We start from the raw sequence: 22,606 nt of genomic DNA, 5'->3' as shown, positions 1-22,606 counted from the left end.
TAGGGGTGCTAAATTATACCCCTATAATAGTGGGGGGAACGACGCCTCTCATCACCAAACGCCAGCTTTATCTCTTTCTTTTCCCCTTCGCCAACCTCCAGAGAAACATCTGAACAGCCACACAACCTGATAAACAGCAAGATTCCCCTATATATAACCCCATGTTTGTGATATTAAATAAAAGTGTGTGGACAACATGGATTACAAGGGTCTAAAGGGTGTAGAGTACGGGAATTTAGTTACTTTAAATCTCTGAAAGGAAGTGCGAACGTCTGCACCAAGCAGACCCTTCTGTTCTAGTGTGCTCTAAAGATTAAAAGTGTGTTCTTATATTGAACCTACATCTGGCTGGGTCAAACTTCCCAGTCTTCATCTTGCCCTCTGCTGCTTAACTTGTTAGTTTTATCTCTTCTCATAAGACACTTGCCCCAAATTTGACTACAGGTATCAGACTTATTTTAAGTCTTCCCTGCACAATTACTACACTTTTTCCCTCTGTGGCATGGCTTCCAGAGTCCCCCCAGTCCTGATCAACCGTTCTCAGAGTGTGTAACTATCAGGATGCCCTCACAATAGAACACATTTAAATATTGTCTTAGGTTAGTTTCCCCTGAAAGCAGCCTGAGCCCAAGGCTTAGTGCTCATAGGTGATTTGAGAGGTGATCTCAGCTGTGAGTCTGCTGGAAACCGTCTACCTCAGCATCAGGGGAATTCCTGTGGGCTGCAGGAAAATGGGGCAGGACATCGGAAGGGCTGCTACCAATGCCAGGCTGGCGATATAAATATGTGAATCTGGCCAGGTATAGAATGGGAATTCTCAACATTCAATGGGAATGTTGAGCCTGTGGAAGTGCAGAGTTTAAATCCCGCCCCAAAGCATTACAATTAAAAAAACATATTATGGGCTTCCCTGGTGGCGCAGTGGTTGAGAGTCCGCCTGCCGATGCAGGGGACACAGGTTCGTGCGCAAGTCCGGGAAGATCCCACATGCCGCGGAGCGGCTGGGCCCGTGAGCCATGGCCGCTGCGCCTGAGCGTCCGGAGCCTGTGCTCCGCAACGGGAGAGGCCCGTTTACCGCAAAAAAAAAAAAAAAAAAAAAAAAAAAAAACATATTAGTAATAATGTAGATGCTACACAGGCCAAACAAAATATTTCAGCTTGTTTGTAATCTTTGCAGCAATGAGCAGTTGGGATGGTGACAAATTCAAATGCACATCCTGTCTGAAGGGGGCTGCCATTCTTCACCTCTAGCCAATTATTGCCATTCAAGAATATGGGCTCCCCTATGTTCACAGCAGCACTATTTACAATAGCCAAGATATGGAAGCAACCTAAATGTCCATTGACAGATGAATGGATAAAGAAAATGTGGTACGTATATTCAATGGAACATTACTCAGCCATAAAAAAGAATGAATAATGCCATTTGCAGCAACATGGATGGACCTAGAGATTATCATACTAAGTAAGCAGAAAGGGAAAGACAAATACCATATATCACTTATATGTGGAATCTAAAATATGATACAAATGAACATATCTGAAAAAGAGAAACAGACTCACAGACATAGAGAACAGACTTTTGGTTGCCAAGGGGGAGAGGAAGTGGGGGAGGGAACTATTGGGAGTTTGGGATTAGCAGATGAAAACTATTATACATAGGATGGATAAACAACAAGGTCCTACTGTATAGCACAGGGAACTATATTCAATATCCTGTGATAAACCATAATGGAAAAGAATACGAAGAAGAATACATATATGTATAACTGAGTCACTTTGCTGACAGCAGAAATTAACACAAAATTGAAAATCAACTATACTTCAATGAAATTAAAAACAAAACAAACAACAAACCAAACCAACAGATAGAAAAATAAGTTAAAAAATAAAAGAATATGGGCTGAACATTGTTAGATCTTTTGATTCCTTCCGTGAGTATCCAAAAATCTAGATTTTATGGGAAATATCTTGATTTTTAAACATTGCAGAAACTTAATGTGTTTGGGTGCCATGAAGCACATCTGGGGGTGTCCACCTCCCATTTACAGTCTCTGCTCCATCAGCAACAGCAACCACTGCACAGGAGCTATGGAAACTCAGGATCTCAGAAGATCCGAAGTGGCCCATTCTTGCATTTCTGGGCAAACTGGTTTTGCTAATGCAAGCTTATTTTCTATTGAGCTGAACCCTGTCTTTTGGGTGGAGGTGGGGGTGGGGCTCTAAAATGAGTAACCAGTTTTTCGCCGTTGTTAATATAACCCAGGTTAAAGCAGCGTTGCCTTGCTTCAGGAACATTTAAGGTAGAGCTTTGATCTCCTCTCTATTAAAATAAAGTAATGCATTATCCTGACCTAAAAAAAGTAGTCTTAATTAGGGGCCTTGGATGAAATAATTGACCTTGACACTGCCTTAAGCTCAGGGCACAAAGCTGTTATCAAAATGACTTATTGAGAAGTAAGACATGCTGTAGTAAAGACTATTTATTTAATAATTCTACAGTTTTAAGTTCCCAGAATGCTTATACCACAAGGACAAATACTAGCTTTGGAGTGGCCAGTAAGAACTGTTGTATTGGAATGAAATTTCTGTTGAGATTATGCATTGGTAAAAAATACAGTCTTCATTTAAACACTGGTATTGTTGATATCTTTTACCTACTTCATTTGCATTTTAACATAATTATTTGATTGTGAAAAGTCTTGTGTGTTGCAAGGGTGGGTATCTTTTTAAGCATTGGCACAGAGATTGGAAACAAACAAGTGTAGCAAAAGCACTGGACTAAATAAAAGGCAAGAGATTTCATTCTTGGTCCTCACTCTGTCGTTATCCGGTGTAGCCTTGGAGAATTTTTTATATGATCATCTTTACAATCCTTAAAGCTTTATTATCTCATACAGTTAAGATAATTATTGTCTAACTTCTTAATTTGACCTTTCTTTGTCCTATTTTGGTAAAAACCTAAAAATAAAACTATGATCAATTCTTCTCACCAAGGAAAACTTGGCAAAATGTAAAGATGACAAAACATGTCTTTGTAGTTCCCAAGACTTTCTTTCTGGTACTTTTTCTTCTTCTATGACCTACTTCCTCCCTTTAGGTCCCTTTGCTCACACCCACAAGATACTTTGTTACCACTAGTAAACTCTTAGTCTCTCACCAACCTGGGTTCTCACCCAAGACCTCCAATCAACCATTTACCCCATAGTGAGAAAGAGCCAACCAGTTGTTGTCCTTTCTTGCATTTGCACTTATTTCTCGTTACAGAGTTAAGATTTTACTTTCCTATAATAGGAATTCAAGAAATAAGTATCCAAATGGGAGAGGATTCAGGGTGCCAGTAAAGAATGCTTTCTACTCTCCCTCTAGACTTTTAGAGGGAAAATGGCTGTATACACAGTATGGAAACCTGAGGCTTCAATTTTACAGGTTACAGAGACAGACTATGGCGGGGAAAGGAGAGGAGCTCAGGTCTTCTAACTACGGACACTGAACGTTTATTAGGTGACTATCTACTAGGCATGGTGCTGAGGTCATAGAGCTGAATGTGACAGTGTTTGCCCTTCAGGAATTCACAGGCTAGCAGAGGAGATGGATAGAAGCACAGATCTACAGAACAACACAATGTTTGCACTCTTAGGCCCAGATAGGGCCTGGTAAGATGGGCTTTGGCACAGGCCAACAGACCCCATCATGCTTTTCAACCCTATTTAAGATAGTATCTGTCCACAATAATCCAATCAGACCACGCAGCATCTGTTTCCTTTATCATTGTCTCTTAATAAATCATCTATCCCCTCCATCTCTCAATTTCTTGTCCTTGCTGTCAAGTCACTGCTATTGTTCTGGTATCCTACCTCCCCCAACACATTTACCACACTCCTTCTTTCTGCTTTGGACCTGAAAGTCATTCCTGGCTCTTCCCTGTATTCCTAAGACAGCTAAAGTCATTCTCCAGTTGCTTTATTTATTTATTTATTTATTTTTGTGGTACACGGACCTCTCACTGTTGTGGCCTCTCCCATTGCAGAGCACAGGCTCCAGATGCGCAGGCTCAGTGGCCATGGCTCACGGGCCCAGCCGCTCCACGGCATGTGGGATCTTCCTGGACCGGGGCACAAACCCGTGTCCCCTGCATCGGCAGGTGGACTCTCAACCACTGCACCACCAGGGAAGCCCTCTCCAGTTGCTTTTTAGTCCTAGGTTTCATTTTGGTTCACCTGACATGGTGCCTCTTGCCCCAGTTACAAAGATTAAAAAAAAAAAAAATCCTCTGAGAACCCAGAAGAGAGAATATTTAATAGAAATAGAAGAGTGAGTAACATGCTCATCAAGAAGGCACACTTCCTCTGGTCTAGAAGCATAAGCTAGAATTTGACAGGAGAGGGAGAGGAAGCCATTTAGACTGAGGGTTCAGTGCACATAAAAGCAGGGAGTCATGACAAGATTGGTGTGTTTGGAGAATGAGAGGCTCCATGAGGAAGTCATATCTGTACCTCCCTGACCTGTCATAAATGTCTGTTTCCTAAGAGAGGAGCACTGATACACAATCAAAAAGGACAGAGTTGGAGAGATATACCATGTTTCTGGATTTGAAGAATCAACATTGTGAAAATGACTATACTATACGAAGCAATCTACAGATTCAAGGCAATCCCTATCAAACTACCAATGGCATTTTTCACACAACTAGAACAAAAAATTTCACAATTTGTATGGAAACACAAAAGACCCCGAATAGCCAAAGCAATCTTGAGAAACAAAAACAGAGCTGGAGGAATCAGGCTCTTGGACTTCAGACTATACTGCAAAGCTACAGTAATCAAGACAGTATGGTACTGGCACAAAAACAGAAATATAGATTAACAGAACTGGATAGAAAGCCCAGAGATAAACCCAGGCACGTACAGTCACCTTATCTTTGATAAAGGAGGCAAGAATATACAGTGGAGAAAAGACAGCCTCTTCAATAAGTGGTGCTGGGAAAACTGGACAGCTACATGTAAAAGAATGAAATTAGAAAACTTCCTAACACCATACACAAAAATAAACTCAAAATGGATTAAAGAGCTTGCCTGGTGGCGCAGTGGTTGAGAGTCCACCTGCCGATGCAGGGGACACGGGTTCGTGCCCCGGTCCAGGAAGATCCCACATGCCGCGGAGTGGCTAGGCCCGTGAGCCATGGCCACTGAGCCTGTGCGTCCGGAGCCTGTGCTCCTCAACGGGACAGGCTGCAACAGTGAGAGGCCCACGTACTGCAAAAAAAAAAAAAGTATTAAAGATCTAAATGTAAGGCCAGACACTACAAAACTCTTAGAGGAAAATGCAGAACACCCTTTGACATAAATCACAGCAAGATCCTTTTTGACCCACCTCGTACAGAAATGGAAATAAAAACAAAAATAAACAAATGGGACCTAATGAAACTTAAAAGCTTTTGCACAGCAAAGGAAACCATAAACAAGACAAAAAGACAACCCTCAGAATGGGAGAAAATATGTGCAAACGAAGCAACTGACAAAGGATTAATCTGTTTTTTTGATATTGAGCTGTATGAGCTGCTTGTATATTTTGCAAACAGTCCAAAAATGGGCAGAAGACCTAAACAGACATTTCTCCAAAGAAGATATACAGATTGCCAACAAACACATGAAAGGATGCTCAACTACACTAATCATTAGAGAAATGCAAATCAAAACTACAATGAGGTATCACCTCACACCAGTCAGATTGGCCATCACTAAAAAATCTACAAACAATAAATGCTGGAGAGGGTGTGGAGAAAAGGGAACCCTCCTGCACTGTTGGTGGGAATGTAAATTGATACAGCCACTATGGAGAACGGTATGGAGATTCCTTAAAAAACTAAAAATGGAATTACCATATGATCCAGCAATCCCACTACTGGACATATACCCTGAGAAAACCGTAATTCAAAAAGTGTCATGTACCACAATGCTCATTGCAGCACTATTTACAATAGCCAGGACATGGAAGCAACCTAAGTGTCCATCGACAGATGAATGGATAAAGAAGATGTGGCACATATATACAATGGAATATTACTCAGCCATAAAAAGAGACGAAATTGAGTTATTTGTAGTGAGGTGGATGGACCTAGAGTCTGTCATACAGAGTGAAGTAAGTCAGAAAGAGAAAAACAAATACCATGTGCTAACACATATATATGGAATCTAAAAAAAAATGGTTCTGATGAACTTAAGGGCAGGACGGGAATAAAGATGCAGATGTAGAGAATGTACTTGAGGACATGGGGAGGGGGAAGGGTTAACTGGGACAAAGTGAGAGAGTAGTATTGACATATATACACTACCAAATGTAAAATAGATAGCTAGTGGGAAGAAGCTGCATCGCATGGGGAGATCAGCTCGGTGCTTTTTGACCACCTAGAGGGGTGGGATAGGGAGGGTGGGAGGGAGGGAGATGCAAGAGGGAGGGGATATGGGGATATATGTATACATATAGCTGATTGACTTTCTTATACAGCAGAAACTAACACAGCATTGTAAAGCAATTATACTCCAATAAAGATGTTAAAAAAAAAAAAAAAGGACAGGGTTTATCTCTTTAGGCAACAGGGTCCACACCACACAATTTATATATGGTTATGACAGAAACGGCCTTGGGAGAGAAAATTTCAGAAAAAACCTTGCTGTTAAGCTAACTTCATATTACTGACTCTATGAGTTATTGGTAGAAATAACTATATCTTGGCCCCCAAAACTTTTCATTCTACCCGGCACACGCGCGCGCGCGCACACATGCACGCACACACACGCACGCACACACACACACACACAATCCCTCTCCACTCTCCACTCTCCAAACCACCTCCTCTCATTGTGCATTTTGTCCTGAGATTTTTCCTTTAATGATAGGTGGGGCCCATCTTTCTGATTTTAACTTCTTCCCACCAGGAGGTAGAGATTTATCTTGACAAACCATTTGGAATTGCTGGGGGAATATTAATAAAATTTGAACGTGCGTCCTACAGCAGTGAGGAGAATACCTGAGAAGTTTGAAAGCTTTCGTGGGAGATTAGAGGCGGCTGTGAGGAAATGTGCTACCCGGTGGTGAGCTCCCAGCACAGATATTTCACTATCCAGGGATCTCTAATTACTAATACAGTATATGAACAGTATGATATGTCCTTACAATTGCAGACGCCTTTTCAAAGATAATCTTTAATAGTTTATTTGACAACCTGTAAAATTATAGAAAATTATTAGTCTTGGGAATTACAGAAATCCCTGTAGTACAAACAATAAAATTATAATTACCTGTGGGTAATTGAAATTTAACTGTTTTTTTATTGTATATTACACATCAATAGCAACGTAAGTTCAAGAGGTTTTTTTCTTCTTTCCTTTTTTCTTACAGAACCTGAGAAAATGGACAGCACTGTTGGGGGCTTGTAAGTTCCTGTCACAGTACTGAGCTTGAACAATTTTGATTAAAGCCCCATGTTTGAGACTGTCATTAGACCTGCATTAAATTACATATCTGGAGTGTTAAAAATAAAGAGTACAGTAGCTTTTTCTCAGCTACCTAAGGTAGGTAGTTAAGGCCTTGATTATCTTTAAAGATCTGATTTTTTTTCCCCTCCACTGAAAGTCACTGTTTCTTTCATTAAACATAAAACACATTTAAGAACACTAAAGTGTGTAGACAGGAACATTAGGATGGCATATTCCAAAGTACCTTTGTTCTGTATTCATTGCTGTAGGCTGACTTCTGCCTTGTATAATGTGATTTTGTTTAGCTTTCATTCAGGTGAGCTGAACAGGATTGGCATCGCTCAGGACCTTTAAATCCCTGGGCTTCGGACAAAGTGGGTACTTGCCTTCTTCTTCCTCATTCAGCCTCCACTTCCACCACCCACAAAAAATTTTTTTAAAGCCACGTAAGTATTTTCAAACCAAAGCAAGGTACTGGAATTCCAATTACTCCCATCACTTCTCCTTTGAATGATGGCCTTTATCACAGCACCTCCAAGCTCCACCCCTTTGGTTTCCTTTGTTTAAAGGAATCTTTTGGTCCTTTGATTCTTCTCAGCTGAACAGTGGTTTAAAATGAACGGAAGGAAAGTATGAAGCTGAAAAAAGTCATAGGTAAAGGGGCTGGTTCCTTTGCAGAAATTGTCTCTACCCTTTGCTGCCCCTCCCTGTTCAGCTCCATCCCACAAACCCTGTCTCAGGGCCCTGCCATTGCTTGTGTGTAAACGTCATCAGGGCAGCAAGGCCTTTGGGGAACCATGGGCACACAGGGTAGCCCTTTGAAGCTTTTATCCAGAAGCAGCAGCCACAGGCCAAGTGGTCTGACCCAGCTCCTCCTCTGTGGTTTGGAGAGTAATGGGAATTGAAATCTGCTTTTGTTTTATCCAGGGCTGATTTTCACCTCATTTTCTAGGTATTAGGAAATAGGGTCAAAGAATGTGGAAGGTTCCAGACTGATATTAGAAATTAGTCAGCAGGCTAGTGCCATCCTCTCTTCTGTAAGAGGTCTGAGGGGTCCAGAGTGGGAAGACGGGGGCCTTCACCTTCCTTGATCACCACTGGGTAGTTCATGACACATGAGGCAGACAAAGGAGGGGCTACCTCATCCAGACCTTTACGTTAATTATATTAAGTGAACCAACAGAAAGAGGAAAAAAAAAATTGAAATTCAGCAACAGCAGCATAAGATCATTTCTTCCTTTGTCCTCCTTCATTAATTCACTTACAAACATGATGGCATGTTTGTAAATGAATGCAAACATGCCTGTGCGCGCGCACGCACACACACACCTCATCTTTTAGACAGAATATCATCAGTATCTCTCATTGGATAACCTAAGTCATAACTTCATCAGTCTTAAGATCCAATGTTGGCAAGAAGCATACATACATAAAGCATTTCTTTGGGAAGAGTTAGTCCTCTTAGAATTAGTTCTATATAATGATTTAATGAGGTTCCTTAAGACACCAAATCTTGTTTTCTTTCCAAAGGTAGGTTAGAAAATACGTGTACCATCCTGAGCATTGAATCCAGGCTGCAAAGTGATGAAAAGCTGATGTATTATTACCCTCATGTAGATGAAAGTTCAAGGTGGATAATGTCCCTCTACAGACTGGGCTAAAACTCAGCAGTTTGTGGCTCCATAAAATCACGATTTTGTTAAATATCAATTTGGTGTGATCTTTTCGAGCAGGAACCAGCTCACATCCGGTTTACTCATGACTCAAGCCTCTTCTCCCGCTAGAGCATAAGCTCCATGAGGACGGACACTTTGTCATGCTCATCACTCCCACTTTCACAACTCTCCACTGACTTCACTTAAATGAAAATCCAACCCTACATGTCCGGCCCTGCCTGCCTCTCTGACCTTGTCCCCCACCATTCTTTCCCTCATTTCCCTCCAGCCACCAGGCCCCTCTCTATTCACGAATGCACTGATTTCTGCCCACTTTTCTTTCTGTTTCGTTTTCATTTAATTCTCGTCTCACCTCCTCAGAGAGGTCTTCTGACCACTCTTCTAAACTTCACCTCCCTCTAATCCTGGAATTCTTCTTCCCCTTGATCTGGTTTGTTTTTCCCCATAGTACGTATCACCATCCAAAAAGAGTTTTTTAGCAGTGATAGTAACTCAGTAATATTCATTGAATGGGTAGAATTTTGGCACGTGAAGAACATCTAGATTGGGAATTGGGTATAAAGATCAAAGAGATCCCAAGCTAGGCACCAGGGTCCTTAGGGCCATTAGTAGAAACAGACGGCAGGAGGGGTCTGTATAGAGGAAAATAACTCATCACTGATTATTTTGATTTTTATATAGAAATATGTCCTTTCTGGTTTCTAAAACGGAACTTGGTGATCTCTGCAGATTTAAAGGCTCTGCGTTGTGCCCAACAGTTCAGCATTACACTAGGGAGATAGATGTAGAAACGATCAAATCTGTGATAAGGTAAAACCTGGTTTCCACCAATTTAATCTCTATTCAAAGCCTCATAAACCACATTTTGGTAAAAGGGACTAATATCTATCTCACAGCTATGCCCAGCTTCTAACCCAACTGGCATATGTTTCTTCATATTCCTCTTTAAAAAGTCAATGGTTTATGAAATTATCCAAATACCTGAATCCTACCCTAGCCAGAAAAAGTCAATAAATGCAAAAGAATTTAAACTGCACTCACTCCGTGATCCCCCCCCCCCCAGGCTTTTTTTCCCCCTTAAGTGCAAGCGTGAATTTCAAGAAAAGGAACGCTGTAAAGTTCAGTAGATTTGGGGAGGATTGCTCTATGATTTTGACTCAATGCCCTGATTTTAATCCAAGCCGTTGAAAGATAAGGCTTAAAACTAGCCAGCTGAGATTTTTCCTACCCTGTCCCATGCCTTCATCTATCCCTCTGCTTCAGGAGGAGTAAAGCCTTTTCCTCAGCAGGGTCTCAGCTCAGCAGAACCCCGACTCGTGGAGTCCTGTGGAGTACCCTGGCGGGGTGTACCTCCAAGACAGTACTCTAGAAAGGCATTCCTTTCCGGAACACTCTTCAGAATCCTTAATTTGTGCGAAATGCAGGCCTCATAGCTACATGGTGGTCTGACAGTGAAGGGTCACTTGGAGGCACGATAAATCTCTCCGTCTGGACAGTGTCCTTTGCTCCATTCAGCTGACGGCTCTTTGAATCTTACTTTCTAGAAGGTTTGAAAGGTGTGGAAAGCAAGACAAAATTCCAAACTCTGGCTTTCTGGAAGAGTCTCACATCTTGCTGTCTATTTTTAAATGGCCATCCTCTTCCAACATCCCCAGGCCATTTGGGAACCACGACAAGGGCTTCACAATGTGTATGATGCGGAGGAGGTCAATGTTGCTTCCTCAGCATCCACATCCCATGGGTCCTAAATTCCTACAGATTCAAGGTTGTCAAGGGAATGGATTTCTCTCAGGTCTGGAGGGGGCCTTCCACTGCTCCAAGTTTCATAAGCGTTTTAAGTCTTTCCGACTAAAACCAGAGGCCTGGTTGACAGACTCTTTTCACATCCCTTCCAGCTCTAGGAGTCCAGATTTTAGCTCAGGCCCAGATAATTCTTTAGTGAAAAAGTGAAACTTCTGTTCTAGCTAATTCAGTCTTCGGCACATTTGCTACTGTTTTTTAGAAGCCAGAGGCGATTTACAAGGGAACTTGCAAAGCCATTTTGCCTGAACAAATTCTCCATCTGGTGATTCACTGAACATTATCTCATATTTCTTAAAGGAAGAAACAAGGGATGGACTTAGAAGGCCTCATGTTGATGTTTACCTGCCAAGACTTCTTACTCTGCTGCCTCTCCAGACCCATTTGTAAATCTACATAGAAAAACATTCTTTTGGTACAATTTCCCTTTGCTTCTAGCTGTCTTAGGTCAATGAAGCTGCAAGTTGGGGCCCTGTCCACATATAAATACCAGAATAGCTGAAATTCGAGGATAATTTTGTAAAAAGAATTTGTTTTATATTTCATGGGACCCATGACTGAGTCTGAGTATTTTTCAGTCAGTTGCTATGTGGTACCTGAGAACAACACAGCTTCTAGGGCAGTTAACATCACCTCCTGCAGAAAGCATGACGATAGACAGAGGTCCTTGAAATAGGAAGGGGAGAAACAGGGCCTGTCAGGGTCGAGGGGTGACTATGACCTCACACAGTCTCTGTTGTTCTTTTGGGGATACTCTCAACTCCCCAAACTACCTTCTCCCCCAACGTTAGCCCTTTATCTTCTCCTCCTCCTGACTGCTGGGACACCCTTGGTGGTCTGCTGGTGTCCCTGCAGCCTTTGTGATGAACCTGTTGATTTCTGTGTTTTTCTAAAGCCAGATGTTCCTTCCTGTTTGACAACCCGGTGTTTCCTCACGCACTAATCGCACCACTTCTGCTTCTGCCCTCAAGACATAGTATCTCTCCAACAAGTTGGATTGCTTTCTAGCCAGCTTGTGCCTAGGAAAAGAGACTGCCCGCGGCTCCCACCCCTTCCCTAATGCTGCTTTCTTAAGGCCACATACTGATTCTCATTCAGCTGATTTTCTTTGTGTTTCTACTCTTTAATCCATAATTCTCTCTCTGTGACCCTTGCTGCTCTTTGGCTTTGGATCTTTCTTTTTATGTCTCCTATACTGTTAACTCCGGAGGACAGAATCTGGGCCAGATATATGTAGAAAGAGGGCTAGGAAAAAGATAAGAGGAATTGACTGGGCCAAGAAGGGGTGCAAGTTCACAGGACATAGGGAAATGGGAATCTTGCACATTAAGATCTTACATAAGGAAACACACCAGAATCGTACTCATTCACTCATAAATGCAAACATTCATTCATCAACTCAACGCTTGTCTGTAACAAATATTCTACCTCTCAGTTGTCTGTTTTATAAGATTGCTCAAGATTATTTCTTTTCTTTGTGCAGGAATCCTAGACTTATACAACCATCTTCCAACACAGATATGAAATGACCATTTTCTGAGCCAGACACACTTCGCTCTCTTTTAATTACTTAGGCCCTGTCCGATCTAGGCACCGCGTGACAAATTTGAGGTTTTCGCCTAGACTATCATATAACGATTCATCCATTCATTTATTCCTTCACGCAATTAATTAATCATTGAACTGACATTTATTGATCAAGAACGTATATGTGCCAAGCATTGTTCTCAGTACTCCAGAAATGACAGTGAATAAAACAAAGTCCCTGTTCTCCTTCAACTTATTTATTAGAGACGTAGGTTGAGGGGAGACCTACATATTCTTTCAGGGGTTGATGAATTCTGTGAAGAAAAATCAGGTGGCTAACTAGACAAAGCAATGGGGAGCAATGTTGCGTCATTAAGTAGAATGGCAGGTAAAGGCTCCTACTTATTAAGGTATTATTTGAGTGAATAAAATGTGGGAGTGAGCCACTTGGATATTTAGAAGAAGAAAGCCTTAGGTAATGGGAGCAGGAAATCAATAACCCTCAAGCAGAAGAGTGCCTGGTATATTCAGAAAACAGCAAAATTTGGAGTCATTTAGTAGGTCCATCTCCCGTGAGCACTGAAAGACCTTGCATTTTTCAAAAGATACCCACTTCATCGTGATCACCTGTTTAGTGCTTACTTTTCTCTCTAGGCTACACGTAACTTGAAGCAGGAAATACGATTGCTTGGTTTACCCCTACATCCTAATGCTTACTGGATATCTGGTACATCAGAGGTGCACCATAAATAGTAACCAAATAAATGAGTGCATGTCTGAATAAACTGCCCTATAAAATGAGATAATGCACATAAATCTTTTAGCTCAGTGACAGAGATACACCACACATTTAGTGGATTTCAGGGACAATGTGCTACTGATGGTACAGGTGATGCAGGTGATGATGGTACATCCCAGGAGAAGATGACCTTCTTCCCGAAGATGGAGAGGCTGCTCCTGGTCCATGGGTAGACCTGCGCAGCAGGAAGTTTGCTTTAAGCGCTTCTTGCTGAAATCTGTCCATTTGGTTTGTGCCCTGTCTAACCCCAATGATAGCTGTAGCAGCAGCAAATGCATCTATAATGATATAAACATATAATAAATCCAACTATACAGTCAATAACAAGAAAGCAGAACTATTCAACTCTTAATCTTCTATGGCCTTCTAAACAAGGAATAACGTCTTCAGAGAGAAAACAATTAAATGATGTCAAATGGAGGGTGTCATTCAAGTGAGGGATTAGTAAAGAAGAACATAGCTACTTGAAGTGAGTTCCAGGCGTAGAATTAGCAGATGTTGTTGCAAATATCTAGTCCTCACAACTTTTGAAGCATCACATAAAGCAGAGGAAGTCTCAATTTTGAAACAAGGGAGCAGTGTATACCTCAGAAACTGAAGAAAGATCACACTGAAAGATCATGGAGTCAAGAAACATTCTGGGTTTGACAGTAAATAAATCATATAGTGATGATTAAATTGCCTATGTATGGAATGTTAGAGCTGGCAGATTCTGTCAAGGTTGTTTCACAAAGCTCCTTTAATCCTTCATTTCATAGATAATGGAACTCAGACTATTTGGCTGGAACGTCTCTGCCAAACTCATACCATCAGTGGCAGAACCAGGAGAACGTATCTTCTGGTCCAGAGGTAAGTGTTCCTTCAATTAATCTCTATAGCCCCACAACTGGTCTCCCTATGTGCATTCTTGCTCTTCTACAATCTATTCTATACACAGTATCAAAGTGATGCTTTAAACCGGAAGCTCAGATCACGTTATTATGCCTAGTAAGTTCTTTAATGGTTTCTCATTGCAATTAAAGTCCAATTCCTTACAACGGTCTACAGCACTTCTCTAACATACAATAATGCCTGGCACAGAGTAGGCAATAATGAACAAATAAACTTCTTTTTTCTCGGAATAATATAAAGTTGGCCAATCAAGGTAAATCTGTAGGAACAGCTTGTTTAAATAAAATATTCAACAATATTTCCTCTACAAGTACTGTACATGATGAAATGCAAGCTGGGTGAAAGTTGGGTTAACTGAATTTAACAATCAGACCCGAATAATTTATCTTAGCCTCCCTCAGCTCGTGGATGACCACTTGTTCCCTGTTTGGCCCAGCCTTGTTAAGCCTGTTTACCGATGATTTTGATGACAACACAAAAAGGAAGCTTATGAAATCTGAATGGCACAAAGCTGGAAAGGATACTAAATATAACAATCAACATTCAAACTTGTTCTGACAGGCTGGAATTCTGAGTAAATTCCAATAAGATGAAATTTAGTAGCGATAGATACAATGTTCTGCATAAAAGTTCAAATATTAACTGTATAAGTACAGGATGGAGAAACTTGGCTTGGCAGAAATTCATGTGAAAAAGATCTGGAGGATTGAGCTGACCACAACTTTAATAAGACCCATCAGTATGTGGCAGATGCCTTTAAAAATTCACATTCACAGGTTGCATTAATATTGTACAAGCTCTTTTTCTAAATTATGGCCAGTAATAGTTTTCCTACTCTCTGTAGCTCAAACCACATCCAGACTATGCTGTTCAGTTCTGGGTGCCATATTTTAAGAGGGACACTTAATCCAGGGGAAGAAAACCAAGATGGAGAAAGTTGGAAAAGCAAGCCATGGTTGAAAGAATTAAAATCCAAAATCATACCAAATTTTAAGTTCTATGAGATATTATAAAAGCTTCATTTTTTACTGTTCTGTAAATCAGAATGTGAAATATTGGCTTTAAGTGGGTATTAAATATATTCTGACAGCAAAATTTTGAATCAATGAATAAGGGACTTACAGGAACAAGGAAACTTTCATTGCACACGGGGGAAATTTATGTGTATCTGGAGTATTTTTACAATAGCCACCTGAATGAGTTGGGATACATAAACTATTTGTCCCTGGAGGTTGTCAAAGCGACACAGGAACAAGTAACTAAACCTCAAAGGTTAGAAACACTGAGTGACGATATAGGTTCTGCATCTAGCATCTAGCATCTCTAGAAGCACAGGGCTTCTTCCTCACCTTGCTAACTATGCAAGGTGGTCAACTCAAGAGACCCTTTCACTTCCACAGCCAACATATATGGAATACTGTATATGGAAGCATCCACCCTAAAACCGAAATCATTTCCCAAGAAACTTGACTTACTGTCCACACACACAAACAACAACAACAAAACTTTGTCATTTTGTCACTAATATATAAAGCTTAACAACCCAAAATAAGAATAAAAATGTTAAGGTATTGGGACTTCCCTGGCGGTCTAGTGGTTAGGACTCAGCGCTTTCACTGGGTTTGATCCCTGGCTGGGGAGCTAAGATCCCACAAGCTACACTGGCAAAAAAAAAAAAAGTTAAGGTATTGCAGGAGGGTGCAGTCTTAGGATGTCCTCATGACTCACCATTACAATCTCCTTTTTCTGAAGAATTGCAAGAATCAAAAAGTAGCTGATGAGGAAAGAGATCAAGATGGCAGAGTAGGAGGATACTGGGCTCCCCTCCCCTCACAAACACATCAAAATTGCAACTACAGCAGCTCTCACTGAAACTGACCTGGGGACTAGCAGGACAGCTGTAAAAAAGATTTATGCGGAATCTGGTAGAAGGGAGAAGAGATCTGGTCAGGACACGTACTCCTAGTGGGGGACACAGAAGAGGAAGGGCATATCCCAGGCTCAGGGATCCTCCCTGGGGAGGATGGGATTTGATCCATATATTAGGCACACCAGCTCTAGGGTCCAACACCAGGAAGATGAGCCCCCCTTAGTTGGTTTGAAAACCAGTGGGGGTAACCAGAGGGCTGTTAGAACCTGAGATCCTGCTCTTGAAGAACGTGTGCACAGACTTGCTTGCTTCAAGTCACAGCGTGGAGGCAGCACATTGGAAACTGCCTGGGGCTCTGACCAGATGCCAGGACCACCCCAGCGCACCGTGTGGCCCTCCTGCTCTAGCCCCTCTTTCTCCAGCGATGGTCCCCACTAAGGTGGAGGCTGCCACTGCCAATGAGAAGTGCACATACTTGGAGGGAACAGAGCCGACTTGGGCTCTGGACCTGCCTCTGACCAGAGCAGAGGCAGCCATTGCCAGCGCATGCATCATCGCACACGTTCAGGAGGGAGTGAAACTAGCTCAATAGTGTGGCACCAACCCCACCTCTAACCAAGGCACACACACATGGAGAAAAATGAAACCAGCACCGAGCCCCAAGCTCTCAGGTCCTGGCTGTGCCCCAAACCAAGGTGGAGACTGCCATCACACCCAGGAGAAACCCATCTCCCTCAGGACTCCTGTTCCAGCTCCTGGGGTCCTGCCTCACCTCCAATAAGGTTGTGATGGCCTTGAGCATAGAAGCCCTGGTTTGCACCTGGCTCTGGTCTAGCCTCTTATACCAAGGCCATGGTTGCCAGCATTCCCCCAGTGAAAGATATGGCCCTCGCTCACTTTAGATCCAGCTCTTCCACCACACGTGGACTGAATAGGGATGCTCCCACACAAGTACATGCCTTCAAGACTGTGACAGGCAACTGCTTCACCTAATTTCATAGAAAAAGAGAAAGTTAAATAAAATGAGAAGAAAGATAAATGTTTCAAATGAAAGAACAAGAAAAAACCCTGGGAAGAAAACCCTAATGAAACAGAGATAAATAATTTACCTGATGAAGAGTTCAAAGCAATAATAATAATGTTAACTGAACTGAGAGAAAAAAATAGATGGACACAGTAAGAATTTTAACAAGAAAATATAAAGAAAGAAACAGAGCTGAAGAATACAACAACTGAAATGAAAAATACTTCGAGGGAGGGAATTAGCAGCAGGTTAGGTGATACAGAACGCATAAGCCAATCTGGAAGATAGAATAATGGAAATCATCCAATCAGAACAGCAAAAAGAAAAACATATAAAAAAATGAGAATAGTTTAAGGAACTTCTAGGTTGACATCAAGTGTAGTAACATTCATAGGGGTCCCAGGAGGATAGGAAAGAAAGCGATAGAAATATTTTTGATGAAATTATGGCTGAAAAATTCCCAAAGCTGAAGAAGGAAACAGATATCCAGGCACCGAAAGCACAGAGAGTCCCAGTCATATGGTCAGCATTGTTCAAGGCCCTGAAGCTGACTATAGACTCTTTGCTCCAAGTCACAAAAGGGTAGTCACAAAAGAATGAGAATAAATTTCTAACGGGTTCATACATGAGTGTATAATAAGGTCTACAACTGCATGAGGGATTTCTCTTCTTTCTGGTCTCTTTTAGAGTTAAGATATCATTCCAGTGATACTGCATTTATTTTGTGATTCTCATTTTTTTAAAGATCCTCAGATTCTACTTCAGTATGCTGCATATACTTGAAGGTAACACATGCTTGTCTCCTCAGAGTAGACATAATAGGATAAAAACGGTGAACATAACAGAAACTCATTCAAGCTTGTTTTGTTTAAAAGGGGAACTATTACAAAGATACAAGAGCCAATTTTTGAACCTACTGTCTGAGTTTTTGGATTTTTAAGGTTTCTTCCCTATATCAGGTGACAAAGTTAGTGTATTACATTTTTCCCAATAACTTTGTTTTACCTTTAATGTATATTCTTTAATTCATCGGGAGTCCAAAGGATGAGGATTATATCCAAGACCTTCTACTCCACAACTGTCCTACATTCATTGATTTGTGTTGGCCCTCATATAATTATCAAATCCCCATATATATATATGAGTCTGCCTCTGAACAATGAATTCTGTTCCATAATTATATTTGTCTGTTCCTTTAGGACTACAAAACTATTTTTTATTGCAATTTATTTTTTATTTCTATTGTTTTATTAAGGCATTGTCTACAGGTGGGTTGTCGAACCAATCCATTCTGACTTCAGTTCATTTGTTTTAAAAATCCATCCATATTGCTTGTCCTCCTAGCATCACAGTCCTTCGGACAATCTGACTATAGCTTCTCTATTTCTCTGCTGCTTCCTCTTTCTCCTACTTTTTTTTTTTTAAAACATCTTTATTGGAGTATAATTGCCTTACAGTGTTGTGTTAGTTTCTGCTATATAACAAAGTGAATCAGCTATATGTATACAGCTCGGTGCTTTGTGACCACCTAGAGAGGTGGGATAGGGAGGGTGGGAGGAAAATGCAAGAGGGAGAGGATATGGGGATATTGCAATGGCTTTTAAGTCCTAATATCTAGTGTGAAAGTCCCCATGTTTTACTTTTCTCTTTCAATGTTGACTTACTATTAAGGAACTCATTTTTTATTTTTGTATTTAATTTTCTAATATTTGTCAAGTTTCTCCAAAAATCCAGCTGATATTTTGATAAGAATTATTTTGAAATTGTAAGATAATTTGACCTGAATTGATAACGTTATAGAGTTAAGCCTTCTCACCTATGGTGATGGAATGAACTTAAATTGGTTCTTCTTTTATGTCCTTTAATATGCTTTAAAAATTTTCTCCTTCCTAAGTCAATATCCAAATAATTTAGAGTTTTCCTTTGCATTGTCAATTGAACCTTATTTTTTTTTTTTTGTCGTTCTTCCAAGTGATTTCTTATATAGTCAATGAACACTATTAGTTCTGGGATGAAATCATCTCCTGTCAGGCAACCTAACTGAATTTTCTCATTTTTAATAATATGCCTTATTTTGTTTAATTTTCTAGAAAGATTAATGAAATGTTGCCTTTTTTCTTCTAATCTTACACCTCATAGTCCTTTTATGGCTTTATGGAGTTTCTAAAAACCTACAGTATTATATTATACAATAGATACTGGGAGTATTTTATTCCTTCCTAATCTTAAAGTGAATTCACTTAAACCTTTCCTTTAAATACGTGTTTTCTGTAGGTTTTTTTTAATTTTAAAATCCTGTGATATTTCTCCTTTGATATATAAATTATAAATTATCTTATATTGAACTATCCTTGACTTCCTTTAATAAACCATTGATCATTTTATTTTTACTACATACTAGGTAAAGTTAACTACTATTGCATTTAGTAATTTCTAATCTATGTGTACAAGTGGAACTATACTTTTTTGTAATAATCTTACTTGATTATTTAAATTAAGGTTTCTATAATCCCAAATTATTTTGGCTTTCTCTTTCTCTATTGTCTGAAACAACTGTTACACAACAAAATAATGTATTTCCTGAAGGTTGTTCTAACAACTTTCAACAACTTGCAACATAACAACAGCTAAATTTAGTTACATCAATATTATAAATATCTGCTCATTAAAACACACTACATAGTGAAATAATAGTTTAAAGGTAAGGAAGATACTGCAAAAGGGAATGATTATCTTAACTGTGTAAGGAATTTATGCAAATTAATGATACAGAGAAATGACCCAATTGTGAAAAAAAGGAATGAATATGAACATACAATTTTTGGAAGGGATAATGAAAGTGAATGGTAGCAACCAAAGGATAAGATGTTCAAATTGTTTTGTGTGTAATTAGAAAAGTGAAAGTCAAGGGCTTCCCTGGTGGCGCAGTGGTTGGGAGTCCGCCTGCTGATGCAGGGGACACGGGTTCGTGCCCTGGTCCGGGAAGATCCCGCATGCCGCGGAGCGGCTGGACCCGTGAGCCATAGCCGCTGAACCTGCGTGTCCGGAGCCTGTGCTCCGTCCGCAATGGGAGAGGTCACAACAGTGAGAGGCCCGCGTACCAAAAAAGAAAAAAAAGAAAGAAAAGTGAAAGTCAAAAAGGAATATGATATCATTTAATACCCATGAGATTTACAAAAGTTAGAGCTATGTAATGCCAAATATTAGTGGAGTTGGAGACAAGAAGGCATTGTCTACTCCTGATGATACTGAAGCTATTCTAATTTTCCAGTGAGTCCTTTAGCAGTACTTTGTATAAAGTATTCACACCTGTGATCCAGTAATACAGCACAGTAAAATTCCATATTGGGACATGTTCTGTGATGGTTACTGTGGGATTTATGCGTGTTAGTATAAAATGGAAGACTAGTTATATACCAAGGAGGTAGATATGCAAAATGTAGTAGATTTACACTATGGAACTAGTCATGTTTACTGAATGTTTTTCTTGTGTAAGAATGTAACCTGGAGCTTTAACAAACCAATTTGGACAATTCAGCCTGGATAAACGCTTGTCTGCACACAAGTCATCAATTACCACTCTCTGGCCTGGCCTCCATGTAAATCCAATTGGTCTTAAAGCCTATCTAAACAGACAGCAAGCAGACCACATCATCTTATTTCTAGTTTAAACTTTAAACCTCAAACTCACCCCCATCCCAAGACCCACACCCTCCCCCACACACAAAAGAAAATTTTTAAAAGAAATGGCCATTAGGAACTGAGTCAGTTGCATAAGAATTGGCTTAATCCTGAAGCCAGCACTCCAAAGTAGCTCTAGGCCTCACAGCAGGTCCCCTGGAACTCTTGAAGCAGGACAGGTCGAGAATGGATAGAAGATGCTCTAAGAACAGGGCCAAGTTCTGGGGCTGCGAGGCTTCCACACATGCTTACACTCCAACATAAATACATTTCCACCTTCCTCCTCTAAGCGATGCTTTCCTATAGCACTTTAGAGCTTGTAACACTCTAAATTTTTTAGTGCAGAGATGGACAGAAACTTATTCTAAATATGCAAGGTATAATCTTATTTCTAACAACATAGGCCAAAGTTAACAGAGAAGTACTCTATGTAGCAGTTAGAAGGAACCAAATGGATAGATACACACATAGGAACATGCACGCATCTTTAAAGCACAGAGACAAAAGAAAATTATATATAAAATTAAGGCTATAACGCAATGCTACTCATGTAAACCAAAAAATACACACAGAAAAGAATAATGCCATATATTTTACGATGTTAAATTTAACTTCAAGTATGTACTAATTGTACAACAGTGGTTGTTATGGGAGTAAGGAGAAGGGGAATAGAGAATAAGAATAAAATGAATATGTGCTTTGCGTACATTCTTACATACACAAATACATTCATAAAATGAGTCTGGGCCTGACATCAGCTTGTAAGAGAGTGCCATGAACTGGGAAATAGGACTAGTCACACCTTTTGCACCTGGGATAACACAAAAGAAAAACTACAAAGGTATCTCTTAGAACTCAAGGGACTTCAGGGAAGAGGAAAGGGAGAGTTGTCAGAAATCCAGGAGAGAACGTCCCTCCACCTGCATCTCTCCTTGGCCTTCCTGCTCAGTAGATCCACTTGTTTTCCTTTGCAGCACACAGGGCAAGAATTCCATGTATACCCCCATGTGGTTACACTGCCTCCCTTCAAAAGACCAGACTAGATTGAGTTTTAGATAAAGAACGTAATTCACAATTACGACTGATGAACAGGGGGCTTCCCTGGTGGTCCAGTGGTAAAGAATTCACCTTCCAATGCAGGGGTCCCAGGTCGATCCCTGAGAACTAAGATCCCACGTGCCGCACGGCAACTAAGCCCACGCGCCACAACTACTGAGCTCCTGTGCCTCAGCTAGAGAGCCTGCGTGTCGCAAACTACAGAGCCCATGTGCTCTGGAGCCTGCACGCCACAACTAGAGAGCGAAAACCTGCACGCCACAGCTAGAGAGAAGCCCGTGCACCACAGCGAAAGATCCCACATGCCTCAACGAAGATCCTGCGTGCTGCAAGTAAGACCCGACGCAGCCAAAGATAAAAATAAATATATAATTTTTAAAAAGGCATTAGATGTTTAAAAAAAAGACTGATGAACATGGTGGATAACAGATTTTTGTTATTATACGACAGCATACAATGTGATAAGACTGTTTTTCTTTTATGAGAAATAAAATGATGGTTTCCAAAGAGGAATTCCAATTATCAATTTATTCAAATATATGCATAAGCTCCTGAAAGCTTCTGAAAGTCATATTTGTTTAATTGTAAAAGTTCTAGACTTCATTTTTTCCTTCATTCTTTCTTTCCTTCCATCTTTTAATTCCTTTCTTTTGCTTTATCCTTTGCTCTCTTTTTTCTTTTCCTTCTCCTTTTTCTTCTCCTCCTCCCCCTCCCTTCTGCCTCTTCTCCTTCTCTCTCTCCCTTTCTCCTTCTCTCTCTCTCTCTCTCATCCATAGCTTCAACACCAAAACAGTTCAAAAAGGC

The 22,606-nt window shown here is 40.6% G+C and overlaps 1 long non-coding RNA gene across 1 annotated transcript; it reads right to left on the bottom strand.

Annotated features, from left to right (window-relative positions):
• Positions 1-480: 480 nt before the first annotated feature.
• LOC116764121 lies at positions 481-20,762 on the bottom strand. Its single transcript, XR_004352732.1, has 4 exons — positions 20,646-20,762; positions 14,049-14,053; positions 12,502-12,513; positions 481-495 (listed from the first exon to the last, which is right to left on the bottom strand). It is a non-coding gene; the product is annotated as an uncharacterized LOC116764121 (long non-coding RNA).
• Between the last annotated feature and the right edge of the window lie 1,844 nt (positions 20,763-22,606).

This window comes from Phocoena sinus, chromosome 13 (genome assembly GCF_008692025.1).
Source record: "Phocoena sinus isolate mPhoSin1 chromosome 13, mPhoSin1.pri, whole genome shotgun sequence".
Taxonomy (NCBI): domain Eukaryota; kingdom Metazoa; phylum Chordata; class Mammalia; order Artiodactyla; family Phocoenidae; genus Phocoena; species Phocoena sinus.
Note: the sequence above shows the minus strand (reverse complement) of the source record. Positions and strands in the feature narration are given on the sequence as shown.